Source organism: Cervus canadensis, chromosome 17 (assembly GCF_019320065.1).
Source record: "Cervus canadensis isolate Bull #8, Minnesota chromosome 17, ASM1932006v1, whole genome shotgun sequence".
Lineage (NCBI taxonomy): Eukaryota > Metazoa > Chordata > Mammalia > Artiodactyla > Cervidae > Cervus > Cervus canadensis.
Window position 1 is genome coordinate 60,496,684 of NC_057402.1, and position 17,038 is coordinate 60,513,721.

Sequence of the window (17,038 nt, forward strand, 5' to 3'; positions counted from 1 at the left end):
ACAAGGGTGTTCACTCTCACCACCTTATTCAACATAGTTTTGGAAGCCCTAGCCAAGGCAGTAAGAGAAGAAAAAGAAATGAAAAGAAGCCAAATTGGAGAAGAAAAAGTAAAACTGTCACTCTTTGCAGATGATATAATACTATACATAGAAAATCTTAACAATGCTACCAGTAAATTCTAGAGTTCATTAATGAAATGATAAAGCTGCTTTCCACCTGTCTTCTTTGGCAAAAATATATTCATGTCTTTTGCCCATTTTTAATTGATGATGAAGATTATAAATTATAAAACTACCCAGAGATTTAATTGTTCTTTCCTGAAAATTCTTACCAGATATAGTATCTTTAAACCCTGGTGTCAGAGTGACAGGGTAACAGGCAGGAAGGCTAGGGGTCTCCAAACAGAGGAAATAGGCTGCAAGTGTCAGGCATCTCTCTCTCTTAAGCGGCAGGAAGAAACAAACTACAAGTGTCAGATTTTTTTCCCTTCTCCATACAAAATTAAAAGTTTTCTCTTAAAATTCTGTGCTGCCATGATGACACCTGGTTCCACCTGAACTTAACTTTTCTCAAATCTTGAGCTAACCAATGCATTTTCCTTATGGAAATGTTTTTCTTAAGCTAAGTTAATGAACAATGTTTTCACCCTAGACTCTGTCTTTCTTCAAGTCGGTTAGTTCAGCTTAAGACTCAGTTGGCAAAAACCACTACAATATTGTAAAGTAATTAGCCTCCAACCAATAAAAATAAATGGAAAAAAAAAAAAGACTCAGAACCGATAAGGGCTCAACAAACCAGTATGTTTTACTCATACAATTGTTCTCCTAATCTATATTAATGAAACCACATATTTGCTTGGAAACCCGCCTTTCTTCAAGATTCATGTCAGTTGTTTTATGGCCTGGGATGACTCACCTTGTGCCAATGTGACCTCAAAATTCATGTGGATGAGGGTGCCACTATGAGTTTTGGGACATTTCCTTTCTCTAATTAGCAGCCTGCTGATAGATATGTAACATACAGCTAAAGGATAGCAGGGGGGCACTCTTTCTGCCCCCTTCTGATGTCTATGTCAGAAGCTTTATATGTCTCTTTTATACTTTAATAAAACATTATCACACAAAAGCTCTGAGCAATCAAGCCTCATCATTTGAATTCCTCTCCTCTGGAGGCCAAGAATCCTGGCATCTTTCAGGGTTCAGCAACAACCTTTCATCTTGGGGGCTTGTCCGGGATCTGAACCTGGGACCTCTCATGCTTGAGGCAAGAACCATAACCTGTAGACCAAAACAACCTTTCAAGGGTAAACTGGAACATTTACTACAACATTTCTGGGGATCTACCAGATGCTTTAGGAGATTGAGATTTCATTTTTTTCATTATTATTATTGAGAACTACATCTCTCATGTATGTATTGTTCATGTGGACTATTCTATAATTTCTACACAAGGAATATTATTCTTACTCTAAAATATCCAAAATTCTCATGTTGTTGACTACAGGTTTGTCAATCAAGGACATAAACAAGCAAGTCCTTAGGTGTATTATCAAGGATGCAATATCAAGAACAATAATAATTAATTGTACTATGTACTTCCTTTCTAAAGTGAAAGTGAAGTCGCTCAGTCTTGTCTGACTCTTTGCGACCCCATGGACTGTGGCCTACTAGGCTCCTCCATCCATGGGATTCTCCAGGCAAGAGTACTGGAGTGGGCTGCCACTTCCTTCTCCAGGGGGTCTTCCCAACCCAGGGATGGAACCGAGGTCTCCCGCACTGCAGACAGACGCTTTACCATCTGAGCCACCAGGGACGCCCACTTCCTGTCTGAGGAAAGAAGTAAAGCAATGCAAGTATCAGAAATGTTAGAAGATACATCGGTTTGCATAGATTGTACTCAAGACCACATATCATAGGCAAAGCATAGACATGAATCTCAAACATGAGGCCACAGTTGCCCAGGTCTCTTAATTATGAGTAGTCCATGAATGCTTAAAACATATTACAGCACTATAACCACACTAAAATACAATGAAAATGAATTGCTTAAACATTTTTAGGTTATGATAAATATTCACCATAGAATAATAAAACTTCTGAAGTTTCAATTAAAGTAAATTCAGAAGATAGATGAAAGTTTCTCAAAAAGATCTTGGAAATTATACCAGTCATTTACATGAAGAAAATCCATTATAATCTTCATGTTTCCCAATTGAATGAAACTTTCATAGAACCCTGTTTTCACTAGTCCAATGCTTTATTTGAAATTTGAGTCACCACATGCTACACTGGTGTTGTCACTCACATAATATCATAGACTTGTATACCACCTATCAATCAGACATGCAGAAAGAAAAAAAGAGAATAAAAAGTACCAAAAAACTAGTATCAAAAGGCTTGAAAAATAAAAACTGAAGAGCACTAAAATATTTGGAAAATTCCTGCCAATTAGTATCAGCTATTAAGAAGGCATTCAACAAATAACTAATTTATTTAGGGAATATGCATATTCACAAATATCCATAACAGGTCCAGAAAGCACCTAGTGGGAATAAAGTTTGAATTTCAGTGTACAAGTGGCTAGATTGATTGCAGGAAGATATGATGGTAAAAGCACAGTCAAAAATGACCAAAAAGCCATCTTACTAAGTAATCTGTAATGAAGGACAAAAAATGGACACTATTCAATGATGAGAAATAAAAATTTTTAAAGGTAAATCATTTATTTGACATGTCTTTATATCAAAAACAAATATAGAATGCAATCAAAAGCACCATTAATTATGCAGTATTTGATTCACACAACATGGAATGATTAAAGAAGGGAGAAATTTTTACTGGTTCTTCAATGTCTGTTCAAACTACAGATGACAAGCAGGACACCGCTGCTGTTGCTGTTCAGTCTCTTAGTCCTGTCTGACTCTTAGAGTCCCCATGGACACTAGCACAGCAGGCTTCTCTGTCCTTCACTATCCCCCAGAGTTTGCTCAGATTCGTGTCCTTTGAGTCAGTGACGCTATCTTTCCATCTTATCCTCTGCTGCCCCCTTCTCCTTTTGCCTTCAATCTTTCCCATCATTGAGGTCTTTTCCAATGAGCTGGCTCTTCATATCAGGTGGCCAAAGTATTGGATCTTCAGGTTCAGAAACAGCCCTTCCAATTAATATTTAAGATCGATTTCCTTTATGATTGGCTTCATCTCCTTGAAGTCCAAGGGACTCTGAAGAGGGAAGCCTAGCACAACAATTTGAAAGCATCGATTCTTCTGCAGTTAGCCCTATAGTCCAACTCTCATGTAAATACATGACTACCGGAAAAACCATAGCTTTGACTATATGGACCTTTGTTGGCAAAGTGATGTCTCTGCTTTTTAATAAGCTGTCTAGGTTTGTCATAGCTTTCCTTCCTTACTTTCATGTCTTTAGTCACTATCACAGTGATTTTGGAGCCCAAGAAAATAAACTTTGTCATTACTTCCACTTTATTTCCTTTTATTTGCCATACAGTTATGGGACTGGATGCCATAATCTTAGTTTTTATTAAAGTTGGGTTTCAAGTCAGCTTTTTCACTTTCCTCTTTCACCCTCATTAAGAGGCTCTTTAGTTTCTCTTTATTTTCTGCCATTAAAGTGCTATCATCTGCATATCTGAGGTTGTTGATAATTATCCTGGCAATCTTGATTCATTCAGGTCAGCATTTCACATGATGTACTCTACAAATAAGTTAAATAAGCAGGGTGATGATATACATCCTTGCTACACTCCTTTCCAAATTTGAACCTGTTCATTCTTCCATGTCTTGTTCTAATTATTGTTTCTTGACCCACATATAGATTTCTCATGAGAGAGGTAAGGTGGTCTGGTACTCCCATCTTTAAGAATTTTCCAGTTTGTTGTGATCAGCACAAAGGCTTTAGTGAAGTCAATGAAGCAGAAATAAATGTTTTTCTGAAACTACCTTGCTTTCACCATGATCCAGTGAATGCTGGCAATTTGATCTCTGGTTCCTCTACCTCTTTGAAACCCAGCTTGTGCAAGACACTAGGCTTCTATTTTTCTTTGTAAAAACACACAATGTGGCTATGTGACCACATGAATTTATGCTCAAGAAATCAGACGTATGGAGAAAGGCCCATGGGCTTAGCACCAGTCAAACTTGCAATGCCCTGCATGGGAACATTCAGGCTGTGCAAAAGAGCCATCATTGTCTGCTGCAGTGTCCTCTCCAATGACCTGATGAAACTCCGCAAACAGCAATGCAACTACTCCCTACTCAGTCCATGTCATGGGTCCAACCTTTTACTTTGGGCAAATAGGGCCTCATGTTGCAGATGATACCAGGTTTCCAAATGGCTCTCAAAGGCCTTATTAGGAAGGTACTCTCAGAGGGATTTCTCCTCTAGGGGGAGCCATCTTTAAAAGCTGTGGCCCCCCAGAGAGGAAGAATGCCCTAGGAGACACAAGAAGCCTGAGTTGGCCAGTGAAGCAAAACCCATTAAAGGGTCTGTCAGAAACAACTGGCCTCACAGTTGTTTGCCATGCCTGAACATGACCTGGTCAAGTCTTATAGTATCCCAGGGACTGTGACTCATCTTTCGACAGCAAGCAGAATTTACCTGCCAAGATCTGGTGGATGGGTTCCTGCCAGCCTCTTAACATTGCCAGACTTGGGGATATTCCCTCTTCTTGGGAGACTGCAAAGCACACACCACAGGTGACTGACCCCCATTGGATCAGCGTGCTCTGCATGGAGGTATGCAGAATCCTATGTGTGGATGTTCTCCAGGGACCAGGGAAGCAAACATTGCCTCCGTGACCCATATGACTAGAATTTAAGCTTAACAAAAGGTTCTTCAATGTTGAAGATCTTAACCCGTCAAGGTGGTGCCACCATCCTGATATAAGTCAAGAAGTCCTACCTTGTGAGGACTGAGATTACAAAAAAGACTCGGCCCTCTGGACTGCCTTGAGGAAGGCCTCCTATGCAGTCCAACACTTCTGGAGCCTGTGTCTAGGACCAAAGAGACCCACTCACCTGAAATCATTCAGGCCATCGCAAGATCCTCACCAGAACGTCTGACAGAAAGACACAATTTGAGAGAAGGAGCTAAACAAAGGCCTGCCAACATCCTCTGGGTTGGCCCTGGAGGCTCAATTCAGTTCAGTTGCTCAGTCGTATCTGACTCTTTGCAACCCCATGAGTCACAGCACACCAGGCCTCCCTGTCCATAACCTACTCCCGGAGTTTATTCAAACTCATGTCCATTAAGTTGATAATGCCATCCAACCATCTCATCCTCTGTCGTCCCCTTCTCCTCCTGCCTTCAATCTTTCCCAGCAGCAGGGTCTTTTCAAATGAGTCAGTTCATTGCATCAGGTGGCCAAAGTATTGGAGTTTCAGCCTCAACATCAGTCCTTCCAATGAACACCCAGGACTGATCTCCTTTAGGAGGGACTGGTTGGATCTCCTTGCAGTCCAAGGGACTCTCAAGAGTGTTCTCCACACCAAAGTTCAAAAGCATCAATTCTTCAGCGCTCAGCTTTCTTTATAGTCCAACCCTCACATCCATACATGACTACTGGAAAAAACATAGCCTTGACTAGACGGACTGTGGTTGACAAAGTAATGTCTTGGCTTTTTAATATGCTGTCTAGGTTAGTTATAACTTTCCCTCCAAGGAGCAAGTGTCTTTTAATTTCATGGCTGCAATCACCATCTGCAGTGATTTTAGAGGCCCCCAAAATAAAGTCAGCCACTGTTTCCACTGTTTCCCCATCTATTTCCCATGAAGTGATGGGATCAGATGCCATGGTCTTAGTTTTTTGAATGTTGAGCTTTAAGCCAACTTTTTCACTCTCCTCTTTCACTTTCATCAAGAGGTTCTTTAGTTTTTCTTCCCTTTCTGTCCTAAGGGTGGTGTCATCTGCATATCTGAGGTTATCAATATTTATCCTGGCAGTCTTGATTCTAGCTTGTGCTTTATCCAGCCAAGTGTTTCTCATGATGTATTCTGCATATAAGTTAAACAAGCAGGGTGACAATATACAGTCTTGATGTACTCCTTATCCTATTTGGAACCAGTCTGTTGTTCCACGTCCAGTTCTAACTGTTGCTTCCTGACCTGCATACAGATTTCTCAAGAGGCAGGGAAGGTATTCCCATCAATTTCAGAATATTCCACAGTTTGCTGTGATCCACACAGTCAAAGGCTTTGGCATAGTCAATAAAGCAGAAATAGATGTTTTTCTGGAACTCTTGATTTTTCGATAATCCAGCAGATGTTGGCAATTTGATCTCTGGTTCCTCTGCCTTTTCTAAATCCAGCTTGAACATCTAGAAGTTCACGGCTCATGTATTTCTGAAGCCTGGTTTGGAGAATTTTGAGCATTACTTTACTAGCGTGTGAGATGAGTGCAATTGTGTGGTAGTTGGAGCATTCTTTGGCATTGCCTTTCTTTGGGATTGGAATGAAAACTGACCTTTTCCACTCCTGTGGCCACTGCTGAGTTTTCCAAATTTGCTGGCATATTGAGTGCAGCACTTTCACAACATCATCTTTTATGATTTGAAATAGCTCAACTGGAATTCCATCACCTCCACTAGTTTTGTTCATAGTGATTCTTCCTAAGGCCCACTTGACTTCACATTCCAGGATGTCTGGCTCTAGGTGAATGATCACACCATCTTGGTTATCTTTTTTGTATAGATCATGAAGATCTTTTTTGTATAGTTCTTCCGTGCATTCTTGCCACCTCTTCTTAATATCTTCTGCTTCTGTTAGGTCCATACCATTTCTGTCATTTATTGAACCCATCTTTACAAGAAATGTTCCCTTGGTATCTCTAATTTTCTTCAAGAGATCTCTAGTCTTTCCCATTCTATTGTTTTCTTCTATTTCTTTGCACTGATCACTGAGGAAGGCTTTCTTGTCTCTCCTTCCTATTCTTTGGAACTCTGCATTCAAATGGGTATATCTTTCCTTTTCTCCTTTGCTTTTCACTTCTCTTATTATCACAGCTATTTGTAAGGCCTCCTCAGACAGCCATTCTGTTTTTTGCATTTTTTTTCCCTTGAGGATGGTCTTGATCCCTGACTCCTGTACAGTGTCAGGAACCTCCATCCATAGTTCATCAGGCACTCTGTTTATCAGATCTAGTCCCTTAAATCTATTGCTCACTTCCACTGAATAATTTTAAGGAATTTGCTTTAGGTCATACCTGAATGTTCAAGTGGTTTTCCCTACTTTCTTTGATTTAGGTCTGACTTTGGCAATAAGGAGTTCATGATCTGAGCCACAGTCAGCTCCCAGTCTTGTTTTTACTGACTGTATAGAACTTCTCCATCTTTGGCTGCAAAGAATATAATCAATCTGATTTCGGTATTGACCATCTGGTGATGTCCATGTGTAGAGTCTTCTCTTGTGTTATTGGAAGAGGGTGTTTGCTATGAACAGTGCATTCTCTTGACAAAACACTGGAGGTAGGGGACAGGAAAGAAAGACAAAGGCAGGACCAGGCCTTGGCCACAAGGAAGCCCTTAGGCACTGTAGAGACAGAGGGGCTTTCCTTGAGGGATAGGGTACCTCTGCAGTCAAATCCCAGGGCTCCAGAAGGGACAGAAAGATCCCTGACATCCTGCCCCTGGACTGCTGTTTCCACTGGGCCTCAGTGTAATTGTACTGAGCATGACTTTTGGGTCATCATCTCTCTTCAGGACCATATGCATTCTATTCATCAAGTCAAACAATGCACTTCCCACTCATTGCATCTATGCACAGGGACTTGAGTAGGCTTATCTCTGAGGGTTTCTGGAAATGAGTATGTCCCACAGGATGAGAGTCTGCCTACCCCAGATTCCAGACCAAGATACATCAATTGGTCTGGGGGCAGCAGGCCACACTCAGATCTTCCTTCCTCTCTGGCATTTTCTGGCCTTTGCAAGCAAGGAGTGGGTGAAAAGACATGGAGCTTGGTCGTTTGGCACCAACATATGGAAAAATGAAGCAACAAGCAAGAAATGATGCTCAAGGAAGCAGATATCTGGATTTGGGGCCCGTGGGCTCAGCACCAGTCAACCCGGCAATGCCCTACACAGGAGCATTCAGGCTGGGGACAGGAGACATTGTTATCTGGTGCAGCCTCACCTCCAATGGCTTGCAAAGGTCCTGCAACAACAATGCAACTACTCTCTATTTGGTTCACATCATGAAGACACTCCTCTACTTCAGGCAAATGGGGCCTCACGATGAACATGATACCGGGGCTCTGAAGGGCTCTCAGCAGCCTTACTAGGAAGGTAAGTTTGGAACGGTTTCTCCTCTGGGGTTGCTATCATTGAAGGCTATGGCCACCAGAGAGGAAGAATGCTGCAGGAGATTCAAGGGGCCTAAGTGGACGAACAGGACAAAACATGTCAAAGGGCCCATCAGAACAACTGGTGTCATGAGAACTTGCCATCCTGAAAATGACCTGGCCAAGCACCATGGAATCTCAGGGGCCACCCTTCAGCTCTCTCAACAGCCAGCAGTGTCTACCTGCCTAGACAGGTTCATGCCTGCCTCTCATCATTGCCAGGCCTGAGGCAGGATCTTTCCCTACAAAAAATTACTGGGAAACTGAAAAGGACACACCACAGGTGACCATCCCCTCAGTAGATCAGTGTGCTCTGGACAAAGATGTGCAGAGACCTGTGTGTGGATGGATGTTCCCCGGAGGGCAAGGGAAGCAAACATGGCCTCCGTGTATGATATGACAAGAATTCAGGTTTAATGAAAGGCTTTTCAGTGCCCGAGTTCCTAGCCTGTTGTGATGGTGCCACAGCAGTAGTTCCCCTTTTGTGAGAACTGAGGTTCCTGCAAGGATGCCCCTCTCTCAACTACCTTGATGCTTGCCTCCCCCATAGTCCGTCTTCCTTTGGGGCCTGTGTTGAGGACAAAAGAGAGCCATTAATCTTGAATCATTCAGGCCACGGCAAGATCCTCGCCAGAATGTCTGACTGAAAGACACAATTCAGAAAGAAGGTGCTAAGGAAAGGCCCAGTGTATGTCCTCCGGGTGAGTGGTAAAAACAGGGATTAGGAACGAAAGCCAAAGGCAGAGCCAGTCCTTGGCCACATGGAAGCCCCGAGACACTGCTGAGAGTAATTAAGTGAACTCTCTGTGGGATACGGGGCCTCCACAGCCAAATCCCAGGGTTCCAGAAGGGACAGAGAGACCTCCTGCTTCTGCATGGACGTGTCCATTGGGTTTCAGCATAATCTTTTTGAGCATGATTTTTAGGTCATCATCTTTCCTCAGGACCAAATGAATTCTAAACATTGACACAACTGAGGCACTTCCCTCATATCGCATTCAGGCACAGGCACCTGAGTAGGCTTACCTCTGAAGCTTTCTGGAAATGAGTATGTCCCAAAGGTTGTGAGTTTTTGGCTACCCCAGGTGCTGCACCAAGGCTGACATTTATTTCCCAGGGGCAGCAAGCCACACTCAGATCTTCCTTCCTCTGGGGACGTTGACTGTCTATAGAGCCAAAAGATACCTGTGAGAACTCCTTGTTATTTCTTGTAAGCTTTGGTCACACGTGCTACATCTTCATGCAGTGAATAATGCTACAAGACATACCTAGAACAAGACATACAGGAGCCCAAGAAAGTGACAAAATGCACTTACATACAGAGACACAAACCCCTGGCTGAAATGCATGACTGCCACCAATCTTCTTCCCTACCTCTCTAGTTCTCTACCTCCCCACCTCCTTACTTTTATTCATCATTCCCTCCCACCCTACCTATGGCCAAACATTAGAAAATGAGTGAATGAGCAGATAAGTGCATGACTGAGTACATGAATAATGTGACCAGGAGGGAAGAAATGGTAATTCCATAAAGGAATCCAGAGAAGGCAGACCCTCAAGGATTCTCCACCTGACAGAACCTCTTGGCTGCCAAGATTCTACAGATGTGTCTTGTGGAATGGAGACATTCCTCCGAGCTCAATTCTTGTCTGTTCAAGCAAGGGGTGGCTGAGGAGACACTGGGCCTGGTCACTTGCTGCCAACACACAGAGAATGAGGCCACATCATCCCATAGAACTGATCCTGAAGGAAGCGGCTCTCTGGTGACAGGGCACACAGACCCAGCACAGTCACTCTGGCAACACGCAGCCTGGGAATGTTCAGGCTGGAGCTGGAGCCACTGTTGCCTGGAGCAGCGGCCCCTCCTGTGTCCCAGCAAAGGCCCCGAACAATACCAAGGCAACTACTCCTCGCCTGACCCTTGTCAAGGTGTCACAGCTCTCCTTCAGGCAATGGGGCCTCAAGCTGGGGCTGACACAGTGGCTCCAAAGGGCTCGCAACAGCCTTATGAAAAAGGTATACTCGGAAGGGGTTTCTCTTCTGGAGGGGTGCTATCATTGAAGGCTGTGGCCCCAGAGTGGAAGAGTGCCCCAGGAGATGCAAGGTGCCCGAGTGGGTGAACAAAACAAACACATCAAAGGGCCCATCAGGAACAAATGGCCACACTGAGAACTCACTATGCCTGAAAGTGATCTGGCCAAGCCCCATGGGGCTGCCCTGCAGCTCTCTCAACAGCAACAGCGTCCACTTGCCAAGACCCAGTGGACCAGTTACTACCTGCTTATCACCATTGCCAGGCCTGGGGCACAATCCTTCCCTACCAACCATTCTTGGGACACTGGAAAGCACACACCATAGGTGACCATCCCCTCAGGTGATCGATGTGCTCTGCATGGAAGTTTGCAGAGACATTTGTGTGGATGTTCCCCAGGGGACCAGGGAAGCAAACACTGTCTTGATATCCAGTCTGAGTAGAATTCAGGTTTAATGAAAGGCCTTTGAATGTCTGAGATCCTAGCCTGTCTAGATGGCATTGTAGAATAAGTTCACCCTTTGTGATGACTGAGGTTCCCACAAGGACTCCTCCCTTTGGACTGCCTTGAGGCATGCCTCCCTCATAGTTCTTCATCCTCTGGTACTCATGTCCAGGAAAAAGGGGAACCATTCACTTTGAATCATCCAGGTTGTGGTGAGACCCTCACCAGAATGTCTTACTGAAAGACAAGATTCAAAGAGAAGGAGCTTAGGAAAGGCATTGCCTATGGCCTCCATGTAGGCAGTGGAAGTAGGGATCAGCAAAGAAAGCCAAAGGCAGGACTAGAATTAGCCTATGTAAATGACCCTAGACAAGGTAGAGACACAGGGGCTCTCCTTGTGGGATCAGTTACCTCCACACCCACATTCTAAGGCACCAAAAGGGACAGAAGGAACCAGGACCTTTTGCCCTTGGACTGCCACTTCCATTCAGCTCAGCACAATCCTTTTGAGCATGATTTTTATGTCATTTTCTCTCCTTAGGACCATATGACTTCTCATCATTAACCCAAACAAGGCAAGCTCCACGCATTGCATCTATGCCAAGAGTCTGAGTAGGCTTGCCTTCAATTCATTCTGGAAATGATGGAGCCCCAAAGCATGTGAGTTTCTGTCTACCCCAGGTGCTGCACCAAGGCTGACATTGAAGGCTCTGGAGGCAACAGGTATGAGTCAGATCTTCCTTCCTTTGGAGCACTGTCTGAGTAGAGAGGAGCACAGCAGCTTTGCCAACATCTAGTTTGGCCCTGTAGGCTTTTGTAGTCATGTGTGCTATACCTTCATGCAGTGAATGATGCTACAAGACATATCTAGAGTGATAAATCCAAGAACCCAAGAAAGCAACAAAATGCATCTATCTATACACAGCGACACAAACCCCTGGGTAAAATGTACTCCTACCACTGACCTTCCTTGCTACCTCTCTAGCTTTCTATGTACCCTATCTGTAGTTATCTACCTCCTTACTTTTCTTCATTCATCCTTACCTCCCAACCTACCTACTGCCAAACCTGAGGAAACAAGTGACTAGCGGATCAGTGCTTGAGTGAATACATAAGTAATGTGTCCAGAAAGGAAAAAACGGCAACTCCACAAAGGTGCCCCAAGAGAAGGGAGAGCCTCATGGGCTCTATACCCAGAAGAAGGCCCAGCACAAGGGCCTGTCAGTCACTAAAATTTATAGATGTGTCCTGGAAAACAGAGATGTACCTCTCAGCTCGATCTTGATCTGTGCAAGCAAGGGGTGGAATGGAAGACATGGGGCTAGGCCACTTGCAGCCAACACACAGAAAACGAGTCCACAAAGTCCCACGGAATGGATTCTTGAGGAAGCAGATATCTGGTGACAGGGCACATAGGCTCAGAACCAGTCAACCTGGCAATGCCCTGCATGGGAACGTTCAGGCTGGGAACAGGAGGCCTCGTCCCCTGGTGCATATCCTCTCCCATGGCCTGCTGAAGGCCCCAGACAAAAACAACGCAACTGTTCCTGGATTGGTTACGTCTTGAGGCCATTGTTCTACTTCAGGCAAATATAGCCTCATAATGGAGATGCTACCAGGGCTCTGGAGGGCTTGCAACAGCCTTACTAGAAAGTTAAACTCCAAAAAGGTTTCTTCTCTGGGGGTGTGATCATTGAAGGCCATGACCCCCAGAGAGGGAGAATGCTTCAAGATATGCCTGGGGCCCAAATGGAAAAATGAAAGACCCATCAAAGGACCCATCAGGAGCAAGTGGTCTCACCAAGACCCTGCCATGCCTGAAAGTTAATTAGCCACAGCCCATGGAATCTCAGGGGCTGCTCTTTAGCTCTCTTAACTGTCAGCACCATCTAACTTCCAAGACCCACTGGACAGGTTCCTGCCTCTCACCATTGCCAGGTCTAGGGCATAATCTTTCTCTACCTGCTTGTTTTTCAGAGACTGCAAAGCACACAAGCAGGTGACCATCCCCTTAGTTGTTCAGCAAGCTCTGTACAAAAGTGTGCAGAGACCTGTGTGTGGATATTCCTCAGGGAGCCAGGAAGCAAACACTGCCTCCATGATCAATCTGATTAGAATGTGGGACCAACAGAAAGCATTTCAGTCTCCAAGATCATAGATGGTCTTGAAGGCACTGCAGCAGAAGTTCCCCTTTGAGAGGACTGTGGACCACAGACAACTCCCCAATCTTGACTGCCTTGAGGTGGGCCTACTCCATAGCCCATTGTCCTCTGGGGCCCATGTTAAGGACTAAAGAGAGTCACTCACCTCGAATTGTTCAGGTCGCAGTGAGGCCTTCTCCAGAATGTCTGACTGAAAGACATAATTTGAAGAGAAGTAGCTAAGGAAAGGTCCTGGCTATATCCTCTGGGTGGGTGGTGGAAGCAGGGATCAGGAAAGAAAGCCAAGGGCAGGACAGGCTTTGGTCACATGGAAGCTCCCGGGCACTGTAGAGGCTCAGGGATAGGGTCCCTCCACACCCAAATCCCAGGGCTCCAGAAAGGACAGAAGAAACCACAATCTCTGGGCCCTGTAATGTCACTTCCATTGAGCCTCACCATAATCCTGTTGAGCATGATTTTAGATCACCATCTCTCTTTAGGATCATATGAGTTCTCATCATCAACCCCAACAAGGCATGCCCCCACGCATTGCATGCATGCACAGGCACCTGAGTAGGCTTACTTCTGATGTTTTCTGGAAAGGAGGATGCCCTAGAGGATGTGAGTTTCTGTCCACACCAAAGGCTGGATCAAGGCTGATATCAATTGCCCTAGGGGCAGCAGGCCACGCTCAGATCTTCCTTCCTCTGGGGGTGTTGTCTGTCTAGAAGGAGAACAACAGCTATGAGAATACCTACTCCATCCTTGCAGGCTTTGGTGGTCATGCATGCTGCACCTTCATGCAGTGAATGACACTGCAAGACACAACTATAGAGACACATCCAGGAACATTAGAAAGCAACTAAATACACTTATATGCAGAGACAAAAATCCCTGGCTGAAATGTATAACTACAACCAACCTTCCTCCCTACTAGGTCCCTACCTCTCTAGTTCCTTACCTCTTTACTTTTTTCAAACACTCCTTTCTTCCCACCATACTTACTGCCAAACATGAGGGAATGAGTGGACAAGTGGTCAAGGCATGAGTGAATATAAGAATAACATGTACAAGCAGCCAGAAATGGCATATTCAATGAGGAGTTCCAAAAGAAGGCAGAGCCTCATGGACTTTCCACCCAACAGAGGCCTGGCAGAAGGACCTCTCAACCTCCAAGAGTCTATGGATCTGTTTTGGGAATAGAGACTTCCTCCATGCTTGAACCTGGTCTTTGCAAGCAAGGGATCACAGAGGGGACATGGGCCTGGCCACATACTGCAAACATGCAGAAAACAAGGCCATGAAATCCCTCAGAAGAGGTGCTCGAGGATGCAGATATTTGGAGACGGGACCTGAGGGCTTAGCACCAGTTAACATGTCAGTGCCCTGCATGGGAACCTTCAGGATGGGGACAGGAGTCATTGCTGGCTGGTTCAGCATCCCCTCCATGGCTTGCACAAGGCCCTCAAACAGCCGCAATGCATCTAGTCCTTGCTCGGTCCATATCATGGGACTGACCCTCTACTTCGGACAAATGGTGCCTCTCGATGGAGGTGATACTGTGACCCTGAAAGGTTCTCAACAACCTTACTATGAAAGTAAGCATGGTAGGGACTTCTCTAGAAGGTGCTATCATTGGCGGCCATGGCCCCCAGAGACGAAGAACGCCACATGAAACATATGTGTCAGGCCTGAGCGATGCAGTGAATGAAACAAAACCTATCATAGGGCTCATCAGGAACAAGTGGCCACATTGAGAACTCACCATGCCTGAAAGTGACCTGGCCATGCCCCATGAAATCTCATGGGCTGACCTTCAGCTCTCTCAATAGCCAGCAGGGTCTATCTGCCAAGACCCAGCAGATTGGTTCCTGCCTGCCTCTCACCATCACTGGTCCTGGGGCACCATCTTTCTCTGCTGATGGTTCTTGGGAGACTGAAAAGAACAACCACAGCTGACCATTCTCTCAGTCAATCAGCATGCTCTGCATGGAGGTGTGCAGAGAACTTTGTGTGGATGACCCCAGTTGGCCAGGGATGCAAACATTGCCTCCATGTCTAATCTAATTAGAATTCAGGTTTAATGACAGGCTTTTCAATACCGGAGTTCCTAGCCCCTGGAAATGCCACTGCAGCATAAGTTCCACCGTGGTGATGACTGAGGTTCCCAAAAGTATTCCCACCTCTGGACTGCCTAAAGGGGTGCCTCCCCCATGGTCCACCTCCTTCTGGGGCCCATGTGCAGGACTAAAGAGAGCCACTCACCTCAAGTTATTTAGCATGTGGCAAGAATCTCTACAGAACATCTGACTAAAAGAAACAATTTGAAAAGAAGGAACTATGGAAAGACCCCACCTCATAACCTCCTGGTGGGCTGTGAGAATTGGGATCATTAAAGGCATGAGCAGGCTTTTGCCCTGTGGAAGCCCCTAGATATTGTAGAGGCTCAAGGACTCTCCTCGAGGGGTAGGGTGCCTCCACACCAAAATCCCAGGGTTTCAGAGAAAAAAGAAATGTCCCTGACCTCTAGTTTCTGGGCTGCAACCTCCAATGGGCCTCAGCATACTTCTGTTGAACATGAGTTTTAGGTAATCATTTCTCTTTTCAGAACCATATGAATTCTTCTCATCAACCCAAGTGAGGCATGCCCCATGAAGTGCATCCATGCACAGGAACCTAAGTAGTCTTACCTCCAGAGCTTTCTGGAAATAAGGAAGCTGTAAAGGACTTGAGTTTCTGTCTACCCAGCTGCAGCACCAAGGCTGATATCAATTGCACCAGGAGCAGCAGGCCACATTCAGATAATCCTTCCTTTCCAGATGCTGTCTGTCTAGAGAGCAGAAAGACTCCTGTGAGAGCTCCTGGTCTGTCCCTGTAGGCTTTGGTAGTCATGTGTGCTACACTTTGATGTAGCAAATGTTACTACAAGACATACCTAGAGCAACAAGTCCAGGAACACAAGAAAGCAACGAAATGCACCTATATGCAGGGACACAAATCCCTGGCTGAAATGCTCATCTACCACAGACCTTCCTCCCTACCTCTCTAAGTTCTGATCTCCCATCCTCTTCGCTACATCCCTACCTCCTCACTTTTCTCCATCTTTCCCTCCCATCCTACATACTGACAAACATGAAGAAACAAGTGGATGAATGGATCAATGTTTGAGTGAGAATATGAATAACAATACATCCAGGGAGATAGAAATGGTGACTTCAAGAAAGAGTCCCGAGAGAAGACAGAGCCTCATAGTCTCTCCACCTGATGGAAGACCCAGCACAAGGACCTCTCAGCTGCCAAGATTCTATGGACATGTCTTGGGGAATGGAGATGCTCCTCCAAGCTCAGTCCGGGTCTGTGCTAGCAAGGGGTGGCTGAGGGAACATGAAATTTGGCCACTTGCCGCAATCACACACAAAAAAAGAGGTCAAGAAGTTCCACGCAATGGATGCTCGAGGAAGCAGGTATCTGTGGCCGGGCCCATGGGCTCATCACGAGTCAACCTGGCAATGCCCTGCTAGCGAACATTCAGGTTGGAAACAAGAGCCATCATTGCCTAATGAGGCATCCCCTCCATGGCCTTCTGAAGGCCTCCAAACAACAAGAAGGCAACTACTCCTTGTTCGGACCATGTCATGGGACCACCCCTCTACTTCAGGTGAACAGTGCCTCATGATGGAGTTAATATAGGCTGCCAAGAGCTCTCAACAGCCTCACTAGGAAGTAAGCTCGAAAGGGGTTTCTCTTCTGGAGGTGCTATTGTTAAGGCTGTGGCCCCCAGGAGGCGCATGGTGCCTGAGTACAAATGGAACAAAACTCAGCAAAGGGCCCATCAGGAGTAGCTGGCCTTACTGAGACCCTGCCATGCCCAAAAGTGACCTGGCCTAGCCCCATGGAATCTCAGAGGCTGCCTGCTTCTCTTAACAGCCAACAACGAACACCTGCATAGGAATTTTTTTTTCCTTAGGAATGTTCATACCAGGGACAAGAGCGATTGTCAACTGGTGGGGTGTCTGTTCCCATGCCTGCCCATGGCCCCCAAACAAAGCAATGCAATACTCCCTGCTTG

General features: G+C 45.4%; 1 long non-coding RNA gene and 5 other non-coding genes across 6 annotated transcripts; all 6 read right to left on the reverse strand.

Annotated features, from left to right (window-relative positions):
- Window positions 1-1,793: 1,793 nt before the first annotated feature.
- Window positions 1,794-13,691, reverse strand: LOC122454827. Its single transcript, XR_006273530.1, has 4 exons — window positions 13,553-13,691; window positions 13,136-13,180; window positions 9,378-9,517; window positions 1,794-1,827 (listed from the first exon to the last, which is right to left on the reverse strand). It is a non-coding gene; the product is annotated as an uncharacterized LOC122454827 (long non-coding RNA).
- On the reverse strand, window positions 7,660-7,740 carry LOC122419848. The gene has a single exon (XR_006263061.1). It is a non-coding gene; the product is annotated as a small nucleolar RNA SNORD115 (small nucleolar RNA).
- On the reverse strand, window positions 9,242-9,322 carry LOC122419844. The gene has a single exon (XR_006263057.1). It is a non-coding gene; the product is annotated as a small nucleolar RNA SNORD115 (small nucleolar RNA).
- Window positions 11,318-11,396, reverse strand: LOC122419846. Its single transcript, XR_006263059.1, has one exon. It is a non-coding gene; the product is annotated as a small nucleolar RNA SNORD115 (small nucleolar RNA).
- Window positions 13,417-13,496, reverse strand: LOC122419845. The gene has a single exon (XR_006263058.1). It is a non-coding gene; the product is annotated as a small nucleolar RNA SNORD115 (small nucleolar RNA).
- A 1,830-nt stretch (window positions 13,692-15,521) lies between the features above and the next one.
- On the reverse strand, window positions 15,522-15,604 carry LOC122419847. Its single transcript, XR_006263060.1, has one exon. It is a non-coding gene; the product is annotated as a small nucleolar RNA SNORD115 (small nucleolar RNA).
- Between the last annotated feature and the right edge of the window lie 1,434 nt (window positions 15,605-17,038).